Below are 25128 nucleotides of genomic sequence, written 5' to 3' on the forward strand. Positions count from 1 at the left end.
TTTTGGGCTCCCCCGGTGGTCACTGGTGGTACTGGACTTGTGTCCTCACTTTCTCTGTTCACCTGTTTCCTCCAGGATATGGGAGTTTCCTATTTAGCCTTGCTGCTCAGTCAATGCCTTGCCGGTCATCAATGTAACCAGAGCTTCTGTTGCATGTTCCTGCTCCTAGTCATCTGATCAGCTAAGTTGGACTTTTGTCCTGAGTATTGTTTTTGCATTTTTGTTCCAGTTCACAGTTCTGTTATATTTCTGTAGCTGGAAGCTCTTGTGAGCTGAAATTACCACTCCAGTCTCATGAGTTGATACTTGAGTTTAAAGTAATTTCAGGATGGTCTTTTGAATAGGGTTTTCAGCTGACCGTGAAGTTCCCTTTCCTACTTTCCTACTATCTAGTAAGTGGACCTCGCTTTGCTGAACCTGCCTTCATACTACGTATGTCTTTTCCCTCTGAACTCACCGTCAATACATGTGGGGGGCTTCTGTCACCTTTTTGGGGAATTTCCGCTAGAGGTAAGCCAGGCCTGTTTTTCCTCTGCCAGGGTTAGTTAGTCCTCCGGCTGGCGCTGGGCGTCTAGGGATATAACGTAGGCACGCTACCCGGCCACTGTTAGTTGTGCGGTAGGTTTAGCTCACGGTCAGCTCTAGATGCCATCATCCAAGAGCTAGTCCTGATTTATGTTGTTCTGTAGTTCTCTTGCCATTGAGAACCATGACATACAACTGGGTGAGTGCCGCATATTTTCTAGTTCTTTGACTGCATCGTGGATCCTGTTTTTGCTATTTTTATGCAGAGCACCACATACCCACAGCTGTCGTGATACCTGCTAATTGGCTGTTCTTTATTCAGTCCTACTCAGTGGAGTTTGTATTTCCCTAGTGCCGTCCTATTTCTTTATTTCTTTGTTGGTAATAATTAATGTTTGTGCAGCATTATATGGGGCAAATGTCTGTATGGAGTATCTTATGGGGCCATAACATTTGTGCAGCACTATATGGGGCAAATATCTTTATGGAGCATCTTATGGGGCCATTATTAACCTTTATGCTGGATTATATGGGGCATATTTTAATATGGAGCATCTTATGTGGCCATCATAAACTTTATGGAGCATTATATGGGGCTCTTGATTCAATATGGATATTCAAAAATACTTAACCTACTGATGTCTCAATTAATTTTACTTTTATTGGTATCTATTTTTACTTTTGACATTTACCGGTAGCTGCTGCATTTCCCACCCTAGGCTTATACTCGAGTCATTAAGTTTTCCCAGTTTTTTGTGGCAAAATTAGGGGGGTCGGCTTATACTCGGGTCGGCTTATACTCGAGTATATACGTTAATTAGAAAAACAGTGTGGGAACCCAACTATTCTTGATAACCAACCTTGCTAAAGCTGACAGCTGAGGGTTGAAGCCCTCAGCTATCAGTTTTTCATGGCTGGTTGTCAAAAAATACAGGGGAACCTACATGTTATTTTAAAATTATTTATTTAGAGCGCAGGCTCCGGCTGATGAATACCCCCATCAGCTGCCACCAGCTCTCACTGTTATTAGCTGCAGCAGGCGTAGGCTGATGGGAGCAGTAGTACCATCAGCCGACACCAGAGACTGGAGGTGAATTTTTTACGTTTGATCACAGCTGCATGCTCATGTTGTCACTTGACAGCATGGGAACCGCGGCTCTCTGACTGACAGTAATGATTTTACTGCTGATTAAATGCAGGTTTTGCCGCGCTGTCATGCACATGACAGCACGAAAAACACCCGGTGTTCGGGGTGCGGGGTGAAACCAAACAGAAACACGGACTTTCTGGTGAAGTCCATGCTCGGTGTCCCTGCCCGAACAGTAGATGTTCCGTGCAGATGCCGAACCTTTCTGTTCGGGTTCGCCCATCTCTAATCTCATTCCTTATCAATGAGAGCCAATTTAATAAGATGGCCACTGTAACTGTGTAGGTCCTATAGGTGGGATCTCACCCTATTCACAATCTCTACCTGAGCTATGGAAGCTGGCACCCTTGGGTCATGATAATGGCACCCCTGCTTGATGTTGTCTCTCCCTAGTAATCTCTTGCTTGTCTAATAACAGAGGAAGGAGTTGTGTGAATCAATACAACACACCAATCAATAAGAAACACAGTATGGATCTCCAAGTTGAAACCTAAGTAGTCAGCTATCAATATTGTTTGGCTGATAATATAAACAGAAAATAAACCATGCTGGAATTGCTAGTCGTACCCTAGGATGCATGTGCACTATGAAGAGGGAAGTGCGGCGCCCAGGGGTCCTGGTCGTTGCAGTGGTATTGCTTTCCTCTCGGGTCTCTGTGAATTCAACTACATGCCGTTCGGACTGTGCAACGCCCCAGGAATGTTTCAGAGGATGATGGAGTGCTGTCTTGGACACAAGAATTTTGAAACCGTCTTGCTATATCTGGACGATGTCATCGTCTTCTCCAAGACTTATGAGGACCACCTGAAGCACCTGGCAGAGGTGTTCGAAGCCCTGTCCAACTTTGGCCTAAAGGTAAAACCATCCAAATGCCATCTGTTAAAGCCAAAAGTGCAGTACCTGGGCCATGTAGGGAGTGCCGAAGTAGTGGCCCCAGACCCTGACAAGGTCACTGTTATCAGAGACTGGCCGAAGCCCAGCAACCTCCATGAAGTCCGACAGTTCCTCGGGTTGGTAGGCTACTACCGAAGATTTAGCAAAGACTTCACCAAGAAAACTGCGCCACTACAAGACCTGTTAGTGGGCCAATCCAAGAAAACCAAGGGTAAGAATACCCCATTTGACTGGGATGACGGACTGGAGAGATCCTTCACTCATTTGAAGTTAGCTCTGATGGGAGATGAGGTGCTGGCTTACCCTGAATATGACAAACCGTTTGTGCTGTACACGGACGACAGCAACATGGGACTAGGAGCCGTATTGTTCCAGGTCCAGAGAGGTAAAGAAAGGGTAATCGCCTACGTCAGCAGGAAACTTCGTCCCACTTAAAGGAACCCTGAAAACAGTTCCTTTAAGCTGGAGTTCCTCGCCATCGTCTGGGCAGTGACGGAGAGATTCAAGCACTACTTGGCCTTGGCAAGATTCACCGTCTTCACAGATAACAATCCACTGACACACTTGGACACAGCAAAACTTGGTGCCCTGGAGCAACAGTGGATGGCCCGGTTGTCCAATTATGATTTCACCATCAAGTACCGCGCAGGGCACAAGAATGCGAACGCTGATGCATTGTCCAGAATGCCCAACTTGCCAAAGATGGGAGAAGATTCAGAAACACTCGAAGAAATAGAATTGCCAGCTTTCCATCGCCCCAAGGCAACTCAATAGTGGTCCAAAGACAAGATGCGCCAATGGTTCTGGAAGCGTACCACGATGGAGCAGGACACATTGGATGGAAGAAGTTGGAGAGTCCACTTTGTGGAAGGTTCTACTGGGTTGGCATAAGAAAAGCCATCGAAAAGTGGTGCCAAGAGTGTGGCCCATGTAGCCTGCGCAGAAAGGACCGTGACAGTCAGAGGGCTCCCCTACAGCCCATAGTCACCAAACAGCCACTTGAACTGGTGGCCTTAGACCATGTGAAGCTAACACCAAGCAGGTCAGGCTATGTCTATGCTCTGACCATCGTGGATCACTACTCCAGATTCCTGGTAGTTGTACCTGTCAAGGATCTGACGGCAAGAACAGCAGCCAAGGCCTTCCAACAGCACTTCTGTAGACCACATGGATATCCTGAGAAGGTACTTACTGATCAAGGACCAGCCTTTGAAGCGGAAGTGTTTCAAGAATTCTGAAACCTGTATGGATGCAAAAAGAGCAGAACAACACCGTACCACCCACAAACCAATGGAATGTGTGAAAAGATGAACCAAGTAGTGATTGACCTACTGAAGACCTTACCTATACAGGAAAGGAACTTATGGCCAGAAAAGTTGCCAGACTTGGTAGACTTGTACAACCACATTCCAGTTAATTCCACCAACTGTACTCCTACATACCTGATGAGAGGAAGATCCAGCAAACTACCTGTTGATCTAGACATGGGAGTCCTAACCCCAGAAAATACCTCGTCTGATGCAGATTGGAATACAGAAAGACAGCAAAAGTACCACCAAGTACAAGAATGTGTCGAAAGAAGTCTATCTCAAGTCAGACAAAAACAAGAGAGAGACTACAACCAACGCGCTCCCGCAATTCCCTTGTCACCAGGTGAACAAGTGTTAAAGCGTAAAAGGACAATGAACAAATTTGATGATCAGTGGGAAGCAGAAGCATATACCATCTTACCGTCCAACTCTGACAATACTAAAGTCTGTCTTATCAGCAAAGATGGAGGAGAAACTTCGACGGCAGTATCCAGAGACTATCTCAAGAAATGCCCTGAGGAACAGAGAAACAGATCCAGGAACATCTCCGCTTATGGAAGAGAAGATGATACACACTGTTCTTGGAGATTTTCGCCAGTCTTGGACTCAAGTACATCATGCCATCGTGATACCTGTCTTAACGTTTCCTCAGCTGGAAATACCAGAACAAAATGTGACTCAGAACCATCCTGAACCAGAAGAGACTTTGCAACAATAGGTTCAAGCAGCAAATGTCGCCCCAGCAGTGGAACCAGAAAATCTACCCTCTGCTATTGGTGAATCTGTCAGACCTATGGTGAATTTAAGGAGATGCAGACTCTTGCCCAATTTATCTACACAATGCAGGCCTACAGATAGCGCACACACACTAGTGGGTACGCTACAACAGACACAGTAGATCAGGAACTACGCAGGTCTACTCGTAGTACCAAAGGTCAAATCCCAGCTCGTTACAGGGAATAACAATGTCAAAAATTGCTGTTACATGTTTGAATTGTTTGCTTATCTTTGTTACAGGTTTAAAAAAAATGGACATTGTGGTAATGGACAATGCTTACCCAAAAACTTTCTTTGTAAATAGTTTGGCACCTCCAAGGTGCACTCTGGTACTGCCCACTTTGCCAGCGTGGGTAAGAGTCTTTCTTTGCTTCATCTGACCAAAGACCATAACAGATATATATAACGGTCAGAGCAAGGGAAAGAGAGTGGACCCTCTGGACCATGGGAAGACCTACCCCTGGGCGAGCAGACCTAGAGATGAACCGACCCCAATACAGGGACTGTCAGGGGCAGGCTCAGAGGTCACTTACCCACGGTGGAAGTACCAAGAGGGACGGCTCCCAGAAGGAGAGACAGAAGGCACCACAGGGAACCCGGGAAGACTGAGAGACGACCGGAGAGCAAGAGACCGGAATGGAGAGAGGCTGTGGAAAAACCAAAATGTGCCGTTAGAAAGCAAGACAAAGGAAAAATAGAAGGGGAATCCTAAAGAGACTATTAGGAGCCAAAAACGGAGGAAGCAAAGCCAAGCACAGAACCAGACGGAACTGAGTACGAAGTACAAGCACAGGAAGGAAGGGCCAGAAGCACAAGCAAAGCTATGACAATCAGGCACCTAAACGCTGGGGAGACTGCCTCTTATAGCAGAGGCAGAAGCGGGATTGGCTGCGGGAACTACTGACCTTGGTGACCCCAGGAAGTAGAAATGGGTACAATGCACCTGTGCCTACTGGAAAATCCAGAGTGCCTGCGCAGACTCCGCATTCCCCCAGAGGAACAAGGCACCGGAAGTGAAGAGGAGTCACTGGTGCGCCCGGACCCGGAAGTAGAACTCCGGGAACTCACCACTGCAGAGAAGGAGAGAGCGACGCGCCCAGACCCAGCAACAGAGCGGCTGGAGCGTGCAGCAGCGGGAGCAGACACCCTAGCACATGAGGAGGAGCGGACGTGCCTGGACCCAGCGGCAGGACAGCGGCAAACAGCAGTGGTAACAGTACCCCTTTCCTTACAACTCCCCCTACGTAAACTGGCAAGAAATTTGTTAAGAATACGAAGGGAATCAATGTTCTCCAAAGGCTTCCAAGATCTCTCCTCAGGACCAAAACCTTTCCAATCAACCAAGAAAAAATCCTTTCCACGAACCTTCTTAACAGCTAGAATATCCCTCACCTCGAAAATATTGTCAGTGCTGACTGGTTGTGAAGAGGAACTAGATGAAGGATGGTAATGATTAAAGATAACATGTTTAACCCCTTCATGACCCAGCCTATTTTGACCGTAATGACCTGGCCGTTTTTTGTAATTCTGACCAGTGTCCCTTTATGAGGTAATAACTCAGGAACGCTTCAACGGATTCTAGCGGTTCTGAGACTGTTTTTTTGTGACATATTGGGTTTCATGTTAGTGGTAAATTTAGGTCGATAATTTCTGAGTTTATTTGTGAAAAAAACGGAAATTTGGCGAAAATTTTGAAAATTTTGCAATTTTCACATTTTGAATTTTTATCCTGTTAAACCAGAGAGTTATGTGACACAAAATAGTTAATAAATAACATTTCCCACATGTCTACTTTACATCAGCACAATTTTGGAAACAAAATTTTTTTTTGCTAGGAAGTTACAAGGGTTAAAATTTGACCAGTGATTTCTCATTTTTACAACAAAATTTACAAAAACATTTTTTTTAGGGACCACCTCACATTTGAAGTCAGTTTGAGGGTTCTATATGGCTGAAAATACCCAAAAGTGACACCATTCTAAAAACTGCACCCCTCAAGGTGCTCAAAACCACATTCAAGAAGTTTATTAACCCTTCAGGTGCTTCACAGCAGCAGAAGCAACATGGAAGGAAAAAATTAACATTTAAATTTTTAGTCACAAAAATGATCTTTTAGAAACAATTTTTTTATTTTCCCAAGGGTAAAAGGAGAAACTGGACCACGAAGGTTGTTCTCCAATTTGTCCTGAGTATGCTGATACCTCATATGTGGCGGTAAACCACTGTTTGGGCTCACGGCAGGGCTCGGAAGGGAAGGAGCGCCATTTGACTTTTTGAAGGAAAAATTGGCTCCAATCTTTAGCGGACACCATGTTGCGTTTGGAGAGCCCCCGTGTGCCTAAACATTGGAGCTCCCCCACAAGTGACCCCATTTTGGAAACTAGACCCCACAAGGAACTTATCTAGAGGCATAGTGAGCACTTTAAACCCCCAGGTGCTTCACAAATTGATCTGTAAAAATGAAAAAGTACTTTTTTTTCACAAAAAAATTATTTTAGCCTCAATTTTTTCATTTTCACATGGGCAACAGGAGAAAATGGATCATAAAATTTGTTGGGAAATTTCTCCTGAGTACACCTATACCTCACATGTGGGGGTAAACCACTGTTTGGGCACATGGTAAGGCTCGGAAGGGAAGGAGCGCCATTTGAATTTTTGAATGAAAAATTATCTCCATCGTTAGCGGACACCATGTCACGTTTGGAAAGCCCCTGTGTGCCTAAACATTGGAGCTCCCCCACAAGTGAGCCCATTTTGGAAACTAGACCCCCCAAGGAACTTATCTAGTAGCATAGTGAGCACTTTAAACCCTCAGGTGCTTCACAAATTGATCCATAAAAATGAAAAAGTACTTTTTTTTCACACAAAATTTTTTTTAGCCTCAATTTTTTCATTTTCACATGGGCAACAGGAGAAAATGGATCCTAAAATTTGTTGGGCAATTTCTCCTGAGTACGCTGATACCTCACATGTGGGGGTAAACCATTGTATGGGTGCACGGCAAGGCTCGGAAGGAAAGGCGCGACATTTGACTTTCTGAATGGAAAATTAGCTCCAATCATTAGCGGACACCATGTCGCGTTTGGAGAGCCCCTGTGTGCGTAAATATTGGAGCCCCCCTACAAGTGACCCCATTTTAGAAACTAGACCCCCCAAGGAACTTATCTAGATGCATAGTGAGCACTTTAAACCCCCAGGTGCTTTACCGAAGTTTATACCGCAGAGCCGTGAAAAGAAAAAATAATTTTTCTTTCCTCAAAAATTATTTTTAGCCCGGAATTTTTTATTTTCCCAAGGGTAACAGGAGAAATTGGACGCCAAATGTTGTTGTCCAGTTTGTCCTGAGTACGATGATACCCCATATGTGGGGGTAAACCACTGTTTGGGCGCACGGCAGGGCTCGGAAGGGAAGGCACGCCATTTGGCTTTTTGAATGGAAAATTAGCTCCAATCATTAGCGGACACCATGTTGCGTTTGGAGAGCCCCTGTGTGCCTAAACATTGGAGCTCCCCAACAAGTGACCCCATTTTGGAAACTAGACCTCCCAATGAACTAATCTAGATGTGTGGTGAGCACTTTAAACCCCCAAGTGCTTCACAGAAATTTATAACGCAGAGCCATGAAAATAAAAATAAATTTTTCTTTTCTCAAAAATTATTTTTTAGCCCTCAATTTTTTATTTTCCCAAGCGTAACAGGAGAAATTTGACCCTAAAAGTTGTTGTACAGTTTCTCCTGAGTACGCTGATACCCCATATGTGGGGGAAAACCACTGTTTGGGCACATGCCGGGGCTCGGAAGGGAAGTAGTGACGCTTTGTATTGCAGACTTTGATGGAATGGCCTGCGGGCATCATGTTACGTTTTCAGAGCCCCTGATGTGCCTAAACAGTAGAAACCCCCACAACTGACCCCATTTTGGAAACTAGACCCCCCAAGGAACTTATCTAGATATGTGGTGGGCACTTTGAACCCCCAAGTGCTTCACAGAAGTTTATAACGCAGAGCCATGAAAATAAAAAATAATTTTTCTTTTCTCAAAAATGATTTTTTAGCCCACAATTTTTTATTTTCCCAAGGGTAACAGGAGAAATTGGACCCCAAAAGTTGTTGTTCTGTTTCTCCTGAGTACGCTGATACCCCATATGTGGGGGAAAACCACTGTTTGGGCACATGCCGGGGCTCGGAAGGGAAGTAGTGACGCTTTGGAATGCAGACTTTGATGGAATGGCCTGCGGGCATCATGTTACGTTTGCAGAGCCCCTGATGTGCCTAAACAGTAGAAACCCCCCACAAGTGACCCCATTTTGGAAACTAGACCCCCCATGGAACTTATCTAGATATGTGGTGAGCACTTTGAACCCCCAAGTGCTTCACAGAAGTTTACAACGCAGAGCTGTGAAAATAAAAAATCATTTTTCTTTCCTCAAAAATGATTTTTTAGCCCGCAATTTTTTATTTTCACAAGGGTAACAGGAGAAATTGGACCCCAATAGTTGTTGCACAGTTTTTCCTGAGTATGCTGGTACTCCATATGTGGGGGTAAACCACTTTTTGGGCGCACGTCAGGGCCCGGAAGGGAGGGAGCACCATTTGACTTTTTGAACGCAAGATTGGCTGGAATCAATGGTGGCGCCATGTTGCGTTTGGAGACCCCTGATGTGCCTAAACAGTGGAAACCCCTCAATTCTAACCCCAACACACCCCTAACCCTAATGCCAACTCTAGCCATAACCCTAATCACAACCCTAACCCCAACACACCCCTAACCACAACCCTAACCCCAACACACCCCTAACCCTAATCCCAAACCTAACGCTAATCCTAACCCTAACCACAACCCTAACCCCAACGCACCCCTAACCATAACCCTAACCACAAGCCTAATCTTAACCCTATTTCCAAACCCGGCCCTAATTCCAACCCTAACTCTAATTCCAACCCTAACCCTAAGGCTATGTGCCCACGTTGCGGATTCGTGTGAGATTTTTTTCGCACCATTTTTGAAAAATCCGCAGGTAAAAGGCACTGGTATGTGCACACGCTGCGGAAAACGCTGTGGAAAACGCTGCGGATCCGCAGCAGCGTTTCCGCAGCTGCGGGTCCGCAGTAGCGTTTCCGCAGCTGCGGGTCCACAGCAGTTTCCCATGAGTTTACAGTTGAATGTAAAGCTATGGGAAACAAAAAACGCTGTGCACATGCTGCGGAAAAAAACTGCGTGGAAACGCAGCGGTTTACATTCCGCAGCATGTCACTTCTTTCTGCAGATTCCGCCCTATTTCCAAACCCGGCCCTAATTCCAACCCTAACTCTAATTCCAACCCTAACCCTAAGGCTATGTGCCCACGTTGCGGATTCGTGTGAGATTTTTTTCGCACCATTTTTGAAAAATCCGCAGGTAAAAGGCACTGCATTTTACATGCAGATTTACCACAGATTTCCAGTGTTTTTTGTGCGGATTACACCTGCGGATTGCTATTGAGGAACAGGTGTAAAACGCTGCGGAATCCACACAAAGAATTGACATGCTGCGGAAAATACAACGCAGCATTTCTGCGTGGTATTTTCCGCACCATGGGCACAGCGGATTTGGTTTTCCATAGGTTTACATGGTACTGTAAACCTGATGGAACACTGCTACGAATCTGTAGTGGCCAATCCGCTGTGGATCCGCAGCCAAATCCGCACCATGTGCACATAGCCTAATTCTAAGGGTATGTGCACACGCTGCGGAAAACGCTGTGGAAAACGCTGCAGATCCGCAGCAGCGTTTCCGCAGCTGCGGGTCCGCAGCAGCGTTTCCGCAGCTGCGGGTCCACAGCAGTTTCCCATGAGTTTACAGTTGAATGTAAAGCTATGGGAAACAAAAAATGCTGTGCACATGCTGCGGAAAAAACTGCGTGGAAACGCAGCGGTTTACATTCCGCAGCATGTCACTTCTTTCTGCAGATTCCGCAGCGGTTTTACAACTGTTCCAATAGAAAACGCAGTTGTAAAACCGCAGTGAAATCTGCAGAAAAAACGCAGAAAAACCGTGGTAAATCCGCGGTAAATCCGCAGTGGTTTTGCACTGCGGATTTATCAAATCCGCTGTGGAAAATCCGCAGAGTACCAGAATACGTGTGCACATAGCCTTACCCTACCCCTACCCCTAACCCTACCCCTACCCCTAAGTCTACCCCTAACCCTACCCCTAACCCTACCCCTAACCCTACCCCTAACCCTACCCCTAACCCTACCCCTAACCCTAACCCTAACCCTAGTGGAAAAAAAAATAAAAATATTTTCTTTATTTTATTATTGTCCCTACCTATGGGGGTGTTAAAAGGGGGGGTTCACTTACTATTTTTTTTATTTTGATCACTGTGATGGGTTATATCACAGTGATCAAAATGTACATTGAACGAATCTGCCAGCCGGCAGATTCGGCGGGCGCACTGCGCATGCGCCCGCCATTTTGGAAGATGGCGGCGCCCAGGGAGAAGATGGACCGACTCCGGGAGGATCGGTAAGTATGAAGGGGTGGTGGGGGGGTGAATCGGAGCACAGGGGGGTGGATCGGAGCACAGGGGGGAGCGGACACTAGGACGGGGGAGCGGACAGGCGGACACAGGGGAGTACCGGACTGAACGGAGGACCGGGGAGCAGATCGGTGGCAGTGGGGGGGGGGCAGATCAGAATTTCCAGCCATGGCCGATGATATTGCAGCATCGGCCATGGCTGGATTGCAATATTTCACCATTTTCATAGGTGAAATATTGCAAATTGCTCTGATTGGCTGTTGCACTTTCAACAGCCAATCAGAGAGATCGTAGCCACGTGGGGGCAAAGCCACCCCCCCCTGGGCTAAAGTACAACTCCCCCTGTCCCTGCAGATCGGGTGAAATTGGAGTTAACCCTTTCACCCGATCTGCAGGGACGCGATCCCTCCATGACGCATACGGTGCGTCACAGGTCGGATTGGCACCGACTTTCATGACGCAGCGTATGCGTCAAAGGTCGGGAAGGGGTTAAGAAGAGAGACCTGAAAGGTATTGGGAATACGGAGCGAGGCAGGCAATTTCAGCTTGTAGGTGACGTCATTGACTCGACGCAGAATCTCAAAAGGATCAATGTAGCGTGGACCACGTTTGTAGGATGGAATCTTGAGTCTGATGTATCTCGAAGAAAGCCAGATCTTATCACCAGCCATGAAAGGTGGGGAATCTAAGCTCTTCTTGTCGGCTTGTCTCTTCATTCTTAAAGATGCTCTATCGAGCGTCTCTTTAACTTCACCCCAGATCGTGGAAAACTTACAAGCTAAGGAGTCGGCTGCTAGGACACCAGAGGCTAAAGAGACTGGTAGGGGCAAACCAGGATGCTGTCCAAACACAACAAAAAAAGGAGTTCTCGCTGAGGCTTCACTGGAGTGGTTATTGTAAGCAAACTCATCCCAAGGGAGCAGATTGACCCAATCATTATGATGAGCATTGGTGAAGTGCCGCAGATAGGCGGCTAAAGTCTGGTTAGTTCGTTTAGCTTGACCATTAGTTTGAGGGTGATAAGCGGAAGAAAAATCCAGAGACACCTTTAGGAGTTTGCACAGCGCTCTCCAGAAGTGAGAAGTAAATTGCACTCCTCTGTCACACACGATGTGTAGAGGAAAGCCATGTAGTCTGAAAATGTTCTGGATGAATATCTTCGCCAACTCAGGAGCAGAGGATAAAGAGGATAAAGCGAAATAAAGTGAGCCATTTTGGAGAACTGGTCCACAACAACAAGGATGACTGCACATCCTGAAGAGCTTGGTAAGTCGGTAATGAAATCCATGGCAATATGCTGCCAAGGTGCTGACGGAACTGAAAGAGGAAGGAGATTGCCAAAAGGTAACTGTCTGGGTACTTTGTTCCTGGCACAGGAAGGACAAGATGCGACAAATTCTTTGACGTCCAGGCGTAACGTAGGCCACCAATAATACCGAGAGATGAGGAGGAAAGTCTTCTTCGAACCTGCATGACCAGCCAATTTAGAAGAATGTCCCCAGGATAACACCCTCTCCTTGTCGCAGTCCGAGACGAGGGTTTTACCAGGTGGAGGAAGGATCATCTGTAAAGGCGCCATGGTTATGACTTTGGAGGGATCTATGATGTATGCTGGCTGTTCCACAATATCTGGCGGCTGGAATGACCTAGACAGTACGTCTGCTTTAACGTTCTTGCTGCCAGGCCGGAAACGTAGCTCAAATTCGAAACGGACAAAAAATAGAGACCATCTGGCTTGTCGAGGGTTTAGTCTTTGCGCAGTTTGTAGATACGCAAGATTTTTATGATCAGAGAAAATTACAAATGGATGTACAGATCCTTCTAACAGATACCTCCATTCCTCCAAAGCCAACTTGGTGGCTAACAACTCGCGATCTCCAATTGTATAGTTACGTTCAGAAGTCGAAAAGGCCTTAGAATAGAAGCCGCAGGGAACCACCCGACCTTCTGAAGTCTTTTGCGAGAGCACTGCTCCGGCACCCGTAGAAGAAGCGTCAACTTCCAGAATGAAGGGTTTATTAACTTCAGGGTGATGCAAGACTGGAGCGGAGAAAAAAGACTTCTTAAGAGATTCAAAGGACCTCTCAGCTTCCGGGGTCCATTCCTTTGAGCAGGAACTTTTACGGGTGAGAGTGGAAAGAGGCTGCATCACAGATGAGAAATGCGGAATGAATTGCCTATAATAATTGGCTAATCCAATAAAATGTTGGATGGCTTTTACTCCGCAGGGTCGTGGCCAATTAACTATGGCACTCACTTTTTCGGGATGCATCTTAAGACCAGAATCCGAGATGATGTATCCTAAAAACGGCAAGGAGGTCTGCTCGAACAGACATTTCTCATACTTGGCATACAGGTGGTTCTCTCTCAGATGTTGCAAGACTTTGCGAACACTTCTTTGATGAGATGGGAGATCTGAAGAAAAAACAAGGATGTCATCCAAATATACTACTATACATGAGTAGAGAAGATCCAGAAAAATATCGTTGACGAATTCTTGGGAAACCGCGGGGGGCGTTGCAAAGGCCAAAAGGCATAACAAATACTCGTAGTGGCCATCCCGAGTGTTAAAGGCGGTCTTCCATTCGTCACCGAAGCGAATACGGACAAGGTTGTAAGCACCCCGCAAGTCAAGCTTAGTGAAGATACGAGCACCTCGAAGACGGACAAAGATCTCAGGAATGAGAGGCAGAGGATACCTGTTCTTGACTGTGATGTTGTTCAAACAGGGAAGCAGGGACACCTTGGGAGGCCTCTCTTACCTGTCCTAGGTGGAGAAGTTTTCCGGTCTTTCTGGGCAGCTACGTAGCAAGTGGGCGGCACTACCACAATAAAAGCAGAGACCCTGAGTACGCCTCTCTTTTCGGCGCTGCTCCGCCATCCTTACTCGATCCACTTGCATGGGTTCAGGTGTAGAGGTGGTAGATGTAGTAGTAGCAGCAGGGACTTGAGGACTACTGGACTGACGGGAGGAAGGAGTTGAAAAATTAGGTCTCCTCTCCCTAGCAGACTCACAAGATCACTCCTGAAAGTGGAGGTCTATGCGGGTAGCAAGTGAGATAAGATCCTCCAGAGTAGTTGGAGTGTCACGTCCGGCGAGCTCGTCCTTAATCCGGCTAGACAGACCCCGCGAAAAAGAGCCCACAAGAGCCTCATTATTCCATCCCAGTTCCGAAGCCAGAGTATGGAAGCGGATGGCATACTGTCCGACAGATAGAGAACCCTGACGAAAATTAAAGAGAGACAGTTGTAGAAGCTAAACGTCCGGGCTATCAAAAACCTTACGAAAGGTCTCAAGAAAATCCTCTAAGTGAGAGACTACGGGATCATCACGCTCCCACAAGGGATTAATCCAAGCCAAAGCCTCCCCCTCCAAATGAGACACAATGAACGCTACCCTAGCTCGATCCGTGGGGTACTGCTGGGGTAGAAGCTCAAAATGGAGACGACATTGATTCAAAAACCCTCTGCAGAGTTTGGGATCGCCACTGTACCTGGGGGGTTTACCCAGACGAGGAGGAGGATGGGAGGTGGATGAAGGAGTGGAATCTAGAGAAGACGCCGGAGCGGAGGCAGCAGGAACCGACTGTAAACTAAACAGGCGATCATCTATAGATGCCATATAACTCAGCATGCGGGTCTGAGTATCTCACTGTTGGGAAAGCTCCTGCTGTAGGCTCGCCAGCTGGGCGGCATTCACCGGATCTGCTGCTTGCAGGGATGTTAAGCAAGACTCCATGGTCTTCATGAAGGCCATTATGCGCTGCTGGTTATTGCGCAAATGAGCCAACTTCTTCTGGGCCGAAAAGGGTGTACTAGTGGGGTCCATGGCCTGATTGTACTACAGATATATGAAAAAGTTTGGGCACCCCTATTAATCTTAAGCTTAATGTTTTATAAAAATTGTTTTTTTGCAACAGCTATTTCAGTTTCATATATCTAATAACTGTTGGACACAGTAATGTTTCTGCCTTGAAATGAGGTTTATTGTACTAACAGAAAATGTGCAATCTGCATTTAAACAAAATTTGACAGGTGCATAAGTATGGGCACCCTTATCATTTTCTTGTTTTAAATACTCCTACCTACTTTTTACTGACTTACTAAAGCACTTTTTTTGGTTTTGTAACCTCATTGAGCTTTGAACTTCATAGCCAATAAAGCGAAAAGCTACTTAAAGTGGCCACTTGCAAGTTGTTCTCCTGTTTGAATCTCCTCTGAAGAGTGGCATCATGGGCTCCTCAAAACAACTGTCAAATGGTCTGAAAACAAAGATTATTCAACATAGTTGTTCAGGGGAAGGATACAAAAAGCTGTTTAAGAGATTTAACCTGTCAATTTCCACTGTGAGCAACATAGTAAGGAAATGGAAGAACACAGGTACAGTTCTTGTTAAGGCCAGAAGTGGCAGGCCAAGAAAAACATCAGAAAGGCAGAGAAGAAGAATGGTCAGATCAGTCAAGGACAATCCTCAGACCACCTCCAGAGAGCTGCAGCATCAACTTGCTGCAGATGGTGTCACTGTGCATCGGTCAACTATACAACGCACTTTGCACAAGGACAAGCTGTATGGGAGAGTGATGCGAAAGAAGCCGTTTCTGCAAGCACGCCACAAACAGAGTCGGCTGAAGTATGCAAAAGCACATTTGGAGAAGCCAATTTATTTTTGGAAGAAGGTCCTGTGGACTGATGAAACCAAGATTGAGTTGTTTGGTCATTCAAAAAGGCGTTATGCATGGCGGCCAAAAAAACACAGCATTCCAAGAAAAACACATGCTACCCACAGTAAAATTTGGTGGAGGTTCCATCATGCTTTGGGGCTGTGTGGCCAATGCCGGCACCGGGAATCTTGTTAAAGTTGAGGGACGCATGGATTCCTCTCAGTATCAGCAGATTCTTGACAATAATGTTCATGAATCAGTGACAAAGTTGAAGTTACGCAGGGGATGGATCTTTCAGCAAGACAATGATCCAAAACACCGCTCCAAATCTACTCAGGCATTCATGCAGAGGAACAATTACACTGTTCTGGAATGGCCATCCCAGTCCCCAGACCTGAATATCATTGAACATCTGTGGGATCATTTGAAGAGGACTGTCCATGATCGGCGACCATCAAACTTAACTGAACTGGAATTGTTTTGTAAAGAGGAATGGTCAAAAATACCTTCATCCAGGATCCAGGAACTCATTAAAAGCTACAGGAAGCGACTAGAGGCTGTTATTTTTGCAAAAGGAGGATCTATTAAATATTAATGTCACTTTTCTGGTAAGGTGCCCATACTTATGCACCTGTCAAATTTTGTTTGAATGCAGATTGCACATTTTCTGTTAGTACAATAAACCTCATTTCAAGGCAGAAACATTACTGTGTCCAACAGTTATTAGATATATGAAACTGAAATAGCTGTTGCAAAAAAAACAATTTTTATAAAACATTAAGCTTAAGATTAATAGGGGTGCCCAAACTTTTTCATATAACTGTATAACGGTCAGAGCAAGGGAAAGAGAGTGGACCCTCTGGACCATGGGAAGACCTACCCCTGGGCGAGTGGACCTAGAGATGAACCGACCCCAATACAGGGACCATCAGGGGCAGGCCCAGAGGTCACTTACCCACGGTGGAAGTACTAAGAAGGATGGCTCCCAGAAGGAGAGACAGAAGGCACCACAGGGAACCCGGGAAGACTGAGAGACGACCGGAGAGCAAGAGACCGGAATGGAGAGAGGCTGTGGAAAAACCAAAAGGTGCCATTAGAAAGCAAGACAAAGGAAAAATAGAAGGGGAATCCTAAAGAGACTATTAGGAGCCAAAAACGGAGGAAGCAAAGCCAAGCACAGAACCAGATGGAACTGAGTACGAAGTACAAGCACAGGAAGGAAGGGCCAGAAGCACAAGCAAAGCTATGACAATCAGGCACCTAAACGCTGGGGAGACTGCCTCTTATAGCAGAGGCAGAAGCGGGATTGGCTGCGGGAACTACTGACCTTGGTGACCCCAGGAAGTAGAAATGGGTACAATGCGCCTGTGCCTACTGGAAAATCCAGAGTGCCTGCGCAGACTCCGCATTCCCCCAGAGGAACAAGGCACCGGAAGTGAAGAGGAGTCACTGGTGCGCCCGGACCCGGAAGTAAAACTCCGGGAACTCACCACTGCAGAGGAGAGAGCGACGCGCCCAGACCCAGCAACAGAGTGGCTGGAGCGTGCAGCAGCGGGAGCAGACACCCTAGCACGTGAGGAGGAGCGGACGCACCTGGACCCAGCGGCAGGACAGCGGCGAACAGCAGCGGTAACAATGTACTTTTTTAAACTTGTGAATGCAAAGTTCAAGTGTCCTCACCTCCCATAAAGGGAAGCCAAAGTTTTATAATTGTTTAAATGTTTTTCAAAACTGTTTTTCAAAATGTTTGCATTATTTAACCTGTAACTGTTGTTTTTCTTTTCCCAGTCCAGGAGTACTGGATTTAGCGGGGGGGGGGGGAGTGCGGCGCCCCAGGGTCCTGGTTGTCGCAGTGGTATTGCTTTCCTCTCGGGGAGAGGAGAACTCTGTCAGGTAACACAGCGCATGCAACATGTTCACACTCCAGACCAGAAGGGGGAGCTCTAAGCCTGTTTAAGGTGAACTCCCCTCTAAGAACATCCTGATCTGGAGGGAAAAGGTTCACCTCCTGTCAGAAAGACAGAGGGAAAGGAAGCAGAGGAGCCCTGTGGCGTGAAGTGCTGCAGCTCCTAGGAAACAGACAGATAGAAAGCAGAACATATTGCAGCAAGCGTGAAGGAAGTCATAGCAAAGGACAGGATATCAGAGGGAGATCAGCCAGGAGCAGGCTGCCTCCTTCTGAGGCGCAGGATCCCGCTAGCCGGAAGACCAAGGGAGCAACAGTCCTTTATGCCTTGCTCCAGAGACTGGCAGGACAGCTAATTTCACGTTACCTGTTCGCAACTATACCAAGGAGGCAAGGTGGCACCCCTTAGAGGCTGGGGCATGATAGAGTCCCTGTAAAACGCCTCAAGCCACCGGTCATATGGGTTTGTCCTATCCATCTGGGGGACAGAGAGAGAGACATATCATCTACAACATCTGTGAGGACCTTATGAGAAGCTTAGCAGTAAGGGACTACAACACAACGGCACTAGAGGAAGGCTACTGATTTCTACCTGGATAAGGGGACTCTGGACTTGCCTCCAAACTGGCTGGACTCTGCCTGCCCTGTGGTCTGGTGCCCTTTACTGTGGATGCTGAAGCCTTCAGTAAAGGTAAAGAGACTGCAACCTTGTGTACTCGTTCTTCACTGGGCCTCTCACCATCCACCATCTACACACTGGGAAGCCCTGGGGACATACTTCACCTGTGGGAAGGTATACCATCTAGCTGCCATAACATCAACCCAGCGGACCCCTTAAAGCAGCATCGGTCACCCTGACCGAATACCACAGGTGGCGTCATGAACATATCCCTTTAAAGACCTTCCCCTTTTTCACGGAAGTCCCAAGGGCCGCGGACCGGGTCAGCCACCATGACAATCCCCTTGAGAACCGAAGGACCCTGTACCGAGTACCCCGCTGCCCTTGGGGGCACTCCAGAAACACTTCACAGAATAACAGCTGTAATTGTCTTACCCTCTCTTATCGGCTTGTGCTGCTTGCGAGTGACCTATTTAAACATGGTGGGACACAATTGAAACATCAATCCCTAGCAGGGCTTCATTACTTTATAGATGAGTTCCTTCAGCATTGCCTCCTGATGAACCTGGCCCCAAAAGAGAGGAATCGCGTAGCGGCACGGCGTGTGACATAAGTTAACCCTGTACACATGCCACTACCATTATATGAAGGATGGACAATTTAAAGTCCACCTGGTTAGATCTGGTTGATTTGTAGGACACCTGTGCTTCTGAGAATTTATGCTATTATTTGCTGTAATACATTTGTAGGGGAGCGCCTGAATTTTACTTGATGAGATGGTAGTTGTTTTTCATTATTATTAATCCTAGTACTTTATTAATATTTTCATCACAAAATTGTTATTAGACAGGTAAGGGAGTACTAGAGTTAGCTGTCGAGGAGCGTGATGCCCCTGCGGTGACCTTAGGGTGTCAACCACTGCGGCTATGGAGGGGCTTTCTCTAGGGTAAGATCCCATCTACAAATCATGATGAATGTAATCATTCTTCACAGTACTTATATGATACTGGTTGAGAAAAATTAATATTAGCCAAGTTTTGTTATTGACATGACTTCAGTTTTACATTGTGCCAGATTTCATATCTGTAGGGGAGTCCCTCTTTATTTTGTGTTTAAGTGATGGTCTTTTTACATGACTAGCAATTCTAGCATGGTTTATCTTCTGTTTATATTATTAGACATAAAATATTAAGAGCTGACTATTTAGTTCTCAACTTGAAGATCCACACGGTGTGGCTTCTTGCTTGGTGTGTTGTATTGATTCACACAATTCCTTCCTTTGTTGTTAGACAGGGGATTACTAGGGAGAGACACCGTCGAGCGGGGGTGTCACTATCGTGACCCTAGGATGCCAGCCTAACATTGCTCAGGCAGGGATTGTGAATAGGGTAAGATCCCATCTATAGGACCTATACGAGTACAGTGACCATCTTCTTAAATTGGCTCTCATTCATGGTGAAAGGGATAAATATGTTTTTGTAATTTTTTATTATTGTGTGATTATAACAAATGACTGACTGGCACATTCAAGCTAGTGTGTTATAGGTGCAAGCTAGGAGCAGCTACCTCCATATACAATATATAAAAAAAGTTGCACTCTATCGTGCTAAAGCATGTCAATGTGAAATATGTGAAATATGTGAAATATGAATAGCAATACGACTTCTGAATACTAGAAAAAAATGAGACTTTTTGCACATAATTTGGCCAATTGTTATTTGTATGTTAACTTATTGACCGAGCACTCCGCCCTTCAACATGTGCTGATTTTAAATTATAGCAGGTTTCTACCTGCCCATAAATGCAGGCTTTACTGATGGGGCTTTATTTACTGTAGAGGGACTGAGAGGAGTTGAGCTGTTTGTTGGCTGCTGCTGAGAGCACTGATGTGAAACTTCAAAGGCTGCTTTGGTAATGCTATGTAATGCTCCTCCATATGTGTAAGGGACACAAGGAGATGTTAAATATTACTTGTAATGTCTTTGTAAGTGTCCATGTTGTGCATTTCCCTGCTACGTATAATTACTGTTATATTTGTAGGAAAAGCATAGTACCCTTGTTTGGCCACTAGATGGGAGTGCAGAGTTATTCAGCTTGTAAATAGTTAAGTGGGAGGAGCTAACGACAGTTAATCCTGGAAACATCTGGAAATTTGAATCAGTTGGGCGGGAGCGCCCTGTCAGGGCAATCAGCTCTGGAGCAGCCCAAGATCCAGTATACAGTTACAGAAGGCTATGAGAGAAAGAAGGCCAGGAAGGCTACAAGAGAAAGAAGGAAGGCATTGAAAGGGTCACTGACAGCGCAGTGTAAGTGGGACTGCGGCTGTAGGTGCTAGATAAGAACTAAGCAGTACGGATGGGTCACTCAGAATGTAGCGGATTGCTAAGTGGATGGATGTACTCGGGACCAGGGAAAAATGGTTTAGAGGAATCCCTACTAAAGTAAGACTGGGCACAGAGGACCCTGGAGGACCGGTAAGCACAGTCCGTTCCGGAAGCAGGCTTAGTACAGAAAGGGAGAGATAGAGGAGAAGCTGTGTAATGCAAAACCTGAAGTAAATGCTGAGAAGGAAAGAGAGGAGACAGGGACAGAGAAGAAATTGTGTATTGTAAAGCCTGCTGTAAATGCTGAAAAGAACTGTTATGTGCCTGTTTCCAGTAAAGTTCATTGTTCAAGCGTTCAACAGGACTGTGACTCTGTTTATTCTGCTTCGGCTGAGGAAAACTGCAGAACTTTTTAGAAAGCCCCAAGGGAAAAGGAGCTGCAGGTATGCTGTTGTGAATTTACCTTTTGGCTCCCTCTAGTGGCTACTAGTGATTTGACTCTGGGTATGTCATTCATCCCTTGTATGCTCACCTGGGTCGTTAGGTCAGGGGTGTCGCTATATAAGCTCCCTGGACCTTCAGTTCTATGCCTGGCAACGTTGATATCAGAGCTAATCTGTAGTGCTCTGGTCTGCTGATCCTGGTTCCTGCTTGATTAAGCTAAGTCTAATTTCTTGCTTTTTGCTATTTGTTTTTGTTTTGCATTTTTGTCCAGCTTGTATTTAATCCGTTTCCTGACCTTGCTGGAAGCTCTAGGGTGGCTGGTGTTCTCCCCCCGGGCCGTTAGACGGTTCGGGGGTTCTTGAATCTCCAGCGTGGATTTTTGATAGGGTTTTTGTTGACCATATAAGTTATCTTACTACATTCTGCTATTAGTAAGTGGGCCTCTCTCTGCTAAACCTAGTTCATCTCTGTGTTTGTCATTTCCTCTTACCTCACCGTTATTATTTGTGGGGGGCTTGTATCCTACTTTTGGGGTCTTTTCTCTGGAGGCAAGAGAGGTCTTTGTTTTCCTCTTCTAGGGGTAGTTAGCTCTCCGGCTGGCGCGAGACATCTAGCGACCAACGTAGGCATGTTCCCCGGCTACTTCTAGTGTTGGCGTTAGGAGTAGATATATGGTCAACCCAGTTACCACTGCCCTATGAGCTGGATTTTTGTACTTCGCAGACTTGCTGATATCTCTGAGACCCTCGCCATTGGGGTCATAACAGTTTGCCAGGCGTTTGTTCAGACAGCACCATAGGTGAATTTGCGGTTTTTCTATCACATTGCATTAAATCAGGCATTTGTTCAGACAGCACCATAGGTGAATTTGCGGTTTTACGCTCCCGCAACCGCCGGTCAATTTGAATTGCCAGGGCCATGGAATCATTCAGACCTGTGGGAATGGGAAAACCCACCATCACATTCTTAATGGCTTCAGAAAGGCCATTTCTAAAATTTGCAGCCAATGCACACTCGTTCCACTGAGTCAGCACGGACCATTTTCGAAATTTTTGGCAATACACTTCAGCCTCGTCCTGGCCCTGAGACATAGCCAGCAAGGCTTTTTCTGCCTGAATCTCAAGATTGGGTTCCTCATAAAGCAAACCGAGCGCCAGAAAAAACGCATCAATATCAGCCAATGCCGGATCTCCTGGCGCCAGCGAGAAAGCCCAATCCTGAGGGTCGCCCCGTAAAAAAGAAATAACAATTTTCACTTGCTGAGCGGAGTCTCCAGAGGAACAGGGTCTCAGGGACAAAAACAATTTACAATTATTCCTGAAATTTCTAAACTTAAATCGGTCTCCGGAAAACAGTTCAGGAATCGGTATCTTAGGTTCTGACATAGGATTTCTGATAACATAATCTTGTATGCCCTGCACACGAGCAGCAAGCTGCCTTCCTCTTCTGATCTGGTTCCTGTGTTCTTCCAGAACGTGGTTCGTTTGCACGGCATTCCTGAGAATATTGTGTCGGACAGAGGATCCCAGTTTGTTTCCAGGTTCTGGCGATCCTTTTGTGGAAGGATGGGCATTGATTTGTCGTTTTCGTCCGCTTTCCATCCCCAGACTAACGGACAAACGGAGCGTACTAATCAGACTCTGGAGGCTTATTTGAGGTGTTTTGTCTCTTCTGATCAGGATGATTGGGTGGCCTTCTTGCCGTTGGCTGAATTTGCCCTTAATAATCGGGCTAGTTCCGCCACCTTGGTTTCGCCATTTTTCTGCAACTCTGGTTTCCATCCTCGTTTTTCCTTGGGACATGTGGAGCCTTCTGACTGTCCTGGGGTGGATTCCGTGGTGGATAGGTTGCAGCAGATCTGGACTCATGTGGTGGACAACTTGAAGTTGTCACAGGAGAAGGCTCAGCGTTTTGCCAACCGCCGCCGCGGTGTGGGTCCCCGACTTCGCGTAGGGGATTTGGTATGGCTGTCTTCTCGATTTGTTCCTATGAAGGTCTCCTCTCCCAAATTTAAGCCTCGCTTCATTGGTCCTTACAAGATATTGGAAATCATTAATCCTGTATCCTTTCGCCTGGATCTTCCGGTGTCGTTTGCCATTCACAACGTATTTCATAGGTCCTTGTTACGGCGGTACGTTGTGCCTGTGGTTCCTTCTGCTGAGCCTCCTGCTCCGGTGTTGGTGGAGGGCGAGTTGGAGTACGTGGTGGAGAAGATCTTAGATTCTCGTCTCTCCAGGCGGAGGCTTCAGTACCTGGTCAAGTGGAAGGGCTATGGTCAGGAGGATAATTCCTGGGTGGTCGCCTCTGATGTGCATGCGGCCGATTTAGTTCGTGCCTTTCACGCCGCTCATCCTGATCGCCCTGGTGGTCTTGGTGAGGGTTCGGTGACCCCTCACTAAGGGGGGGGTACTGTTGTGAATTTACCTTTTGGCTCCCTCTAGTGGCTACTAGTGATTTGACTCTGGGTATGTCATTCATCCCTTGTATGCTCACCTGGGTCGTTAGGTCAGGGGTGTCGCTATATAAGCTCCCTGGACCTTCAGTTCTATGCCTGGCAACGTTGATATCAGAGCTAATCTGTAGTGCTCTGGTCTGCTGATCCTGGTTCCTGCTTGATTAAGCTAAGTCTACTTTCTTGCTTTTTGCTATTTGTTTTTGTTTTGCATTTTTGTCCAGCTTGTATTTAATCCGTTTCCTGACCTTGCTGGAAGCTCTAGGGTGGCTGGTGTTCTCCCCCCGGGCCGTTAGACGGTTCGGGGGTTCTTGAATCTCCAGCGTGGATTTTTGATAGGGTTTTTGTTGACCATATAAGTTATCTTACTACATTCTGCTATTAGTAAGTGGGCCTCTCTCTGCTAAACCTAGTTCATCTCTGTGTTTGTCATTTCCTCTTACCTCACCGTTATTATTTGTGGGGGGCTTGTATCCTACTTTTGGGGTCTTTTCTCTGGAGGCAAGAGAGGTCTTTGTTTTCCTCTTCTAGGGGTAGTTAGCTCTCCAGCTGGCGCGAGACATCTAGCGACCAACGTAGGCATGTTCCCCGGCTACTTCTAGTGTTGGCGTTAGGAGTAGATATATGGTCAACCCAGTTACCACTGCCCTATGAGCTGGATTTTTGTACTTCGCAGACTTGCTGATATCTCTGAGACCCTCGCCATTGGGGTCATAACAGTATGCTGACTGAGAGTCCTGGAGTGTATGTGAGAGGAGGTCAGGGTGTGCAAGAGACTTTTACCTCAGCCACGACTACCACCCTGCCCTACCCTTACATATGCATCAACACAAAAGCATTTTCAGTTTCACAACAATGATCTCTTGGCAGCAGGCAACAAACACAGCTCAGCTCTGCACTTCCCAGTTATTACAAACTCCATTGTGGAGGAGGACAGGAGAGTTGAGCGCTGAGAGAATACAGCTACCAATTATGTAAAATCACAATGGCAGCTATGCAGATGTAGAAGGCAAAAGATAAAATTACCAAATTATGAAAAATGCAAATAACATTTTTAAGCAAATCACAATTTATTCAGTGTAAAGTATGAGTTCCACATGCATAATTACACACACTTACATGTTTTGGCATGCTATCAATGATGTAATGAAAAGTTCACGAGGAATGTTTGGCCATGCTAATCATCAAGACTCAATGCTGACAGCTCCTATTACAATTGTCCATCAAAGTCATCACAGATACTAAGCACAACAGATAAGCTCAATCGGAGACAAGTCTGGAGACACTGCAGGCCATTGTAACACATTTAGGCCTTACAGACTGCTCACATTAGCAACATGTGGCCTGAAGTTGTCGTATCAAAAAACTGTTCCTGGGATGCTTTGGAGAAAAGACTGTACCACAGCTTCAACATCCAAATAAACAAAATGCCGAGCTGTTAGTGTACCTAGAAGACTGGACAGGTCTGGCCACCACACAACATAATCCCATGAGAAGGACCGGTGTGACATTCACTCATGAATGCTTTCTTAAGATATTACCAATCTGG

At 46.2% G+C, this 25128-nt stretch overlaps 1 protein-coding gene across 1 annotated transcript in view; it reads left to right on the forward strand.

The window, feature by feature from the left end:
* The window catches only part of LOC143764781 (sulfotransferase 2B1-like), a 203345-nt gene that overhangs the window by 120379 nt on the left and 57838 nt on the right, over positions 1 to 25128 (forward strand). The window lies entirely within an intron of this gene.

This window comes from Ranitomeya variabilis, chromosome 4, assembly GCF_051348905.1.
Source record: "Ranitomeya variabilis isolate aRanVar5 chromosome 4, aRanVar5.hap1, whole genome shotgun sequence".
NCBI lineage: Eukaryota > Metazoa > Chordata > Amphibia > Anura > Dendrobatidae > Ranitomeya > Ranitomeya variabilis.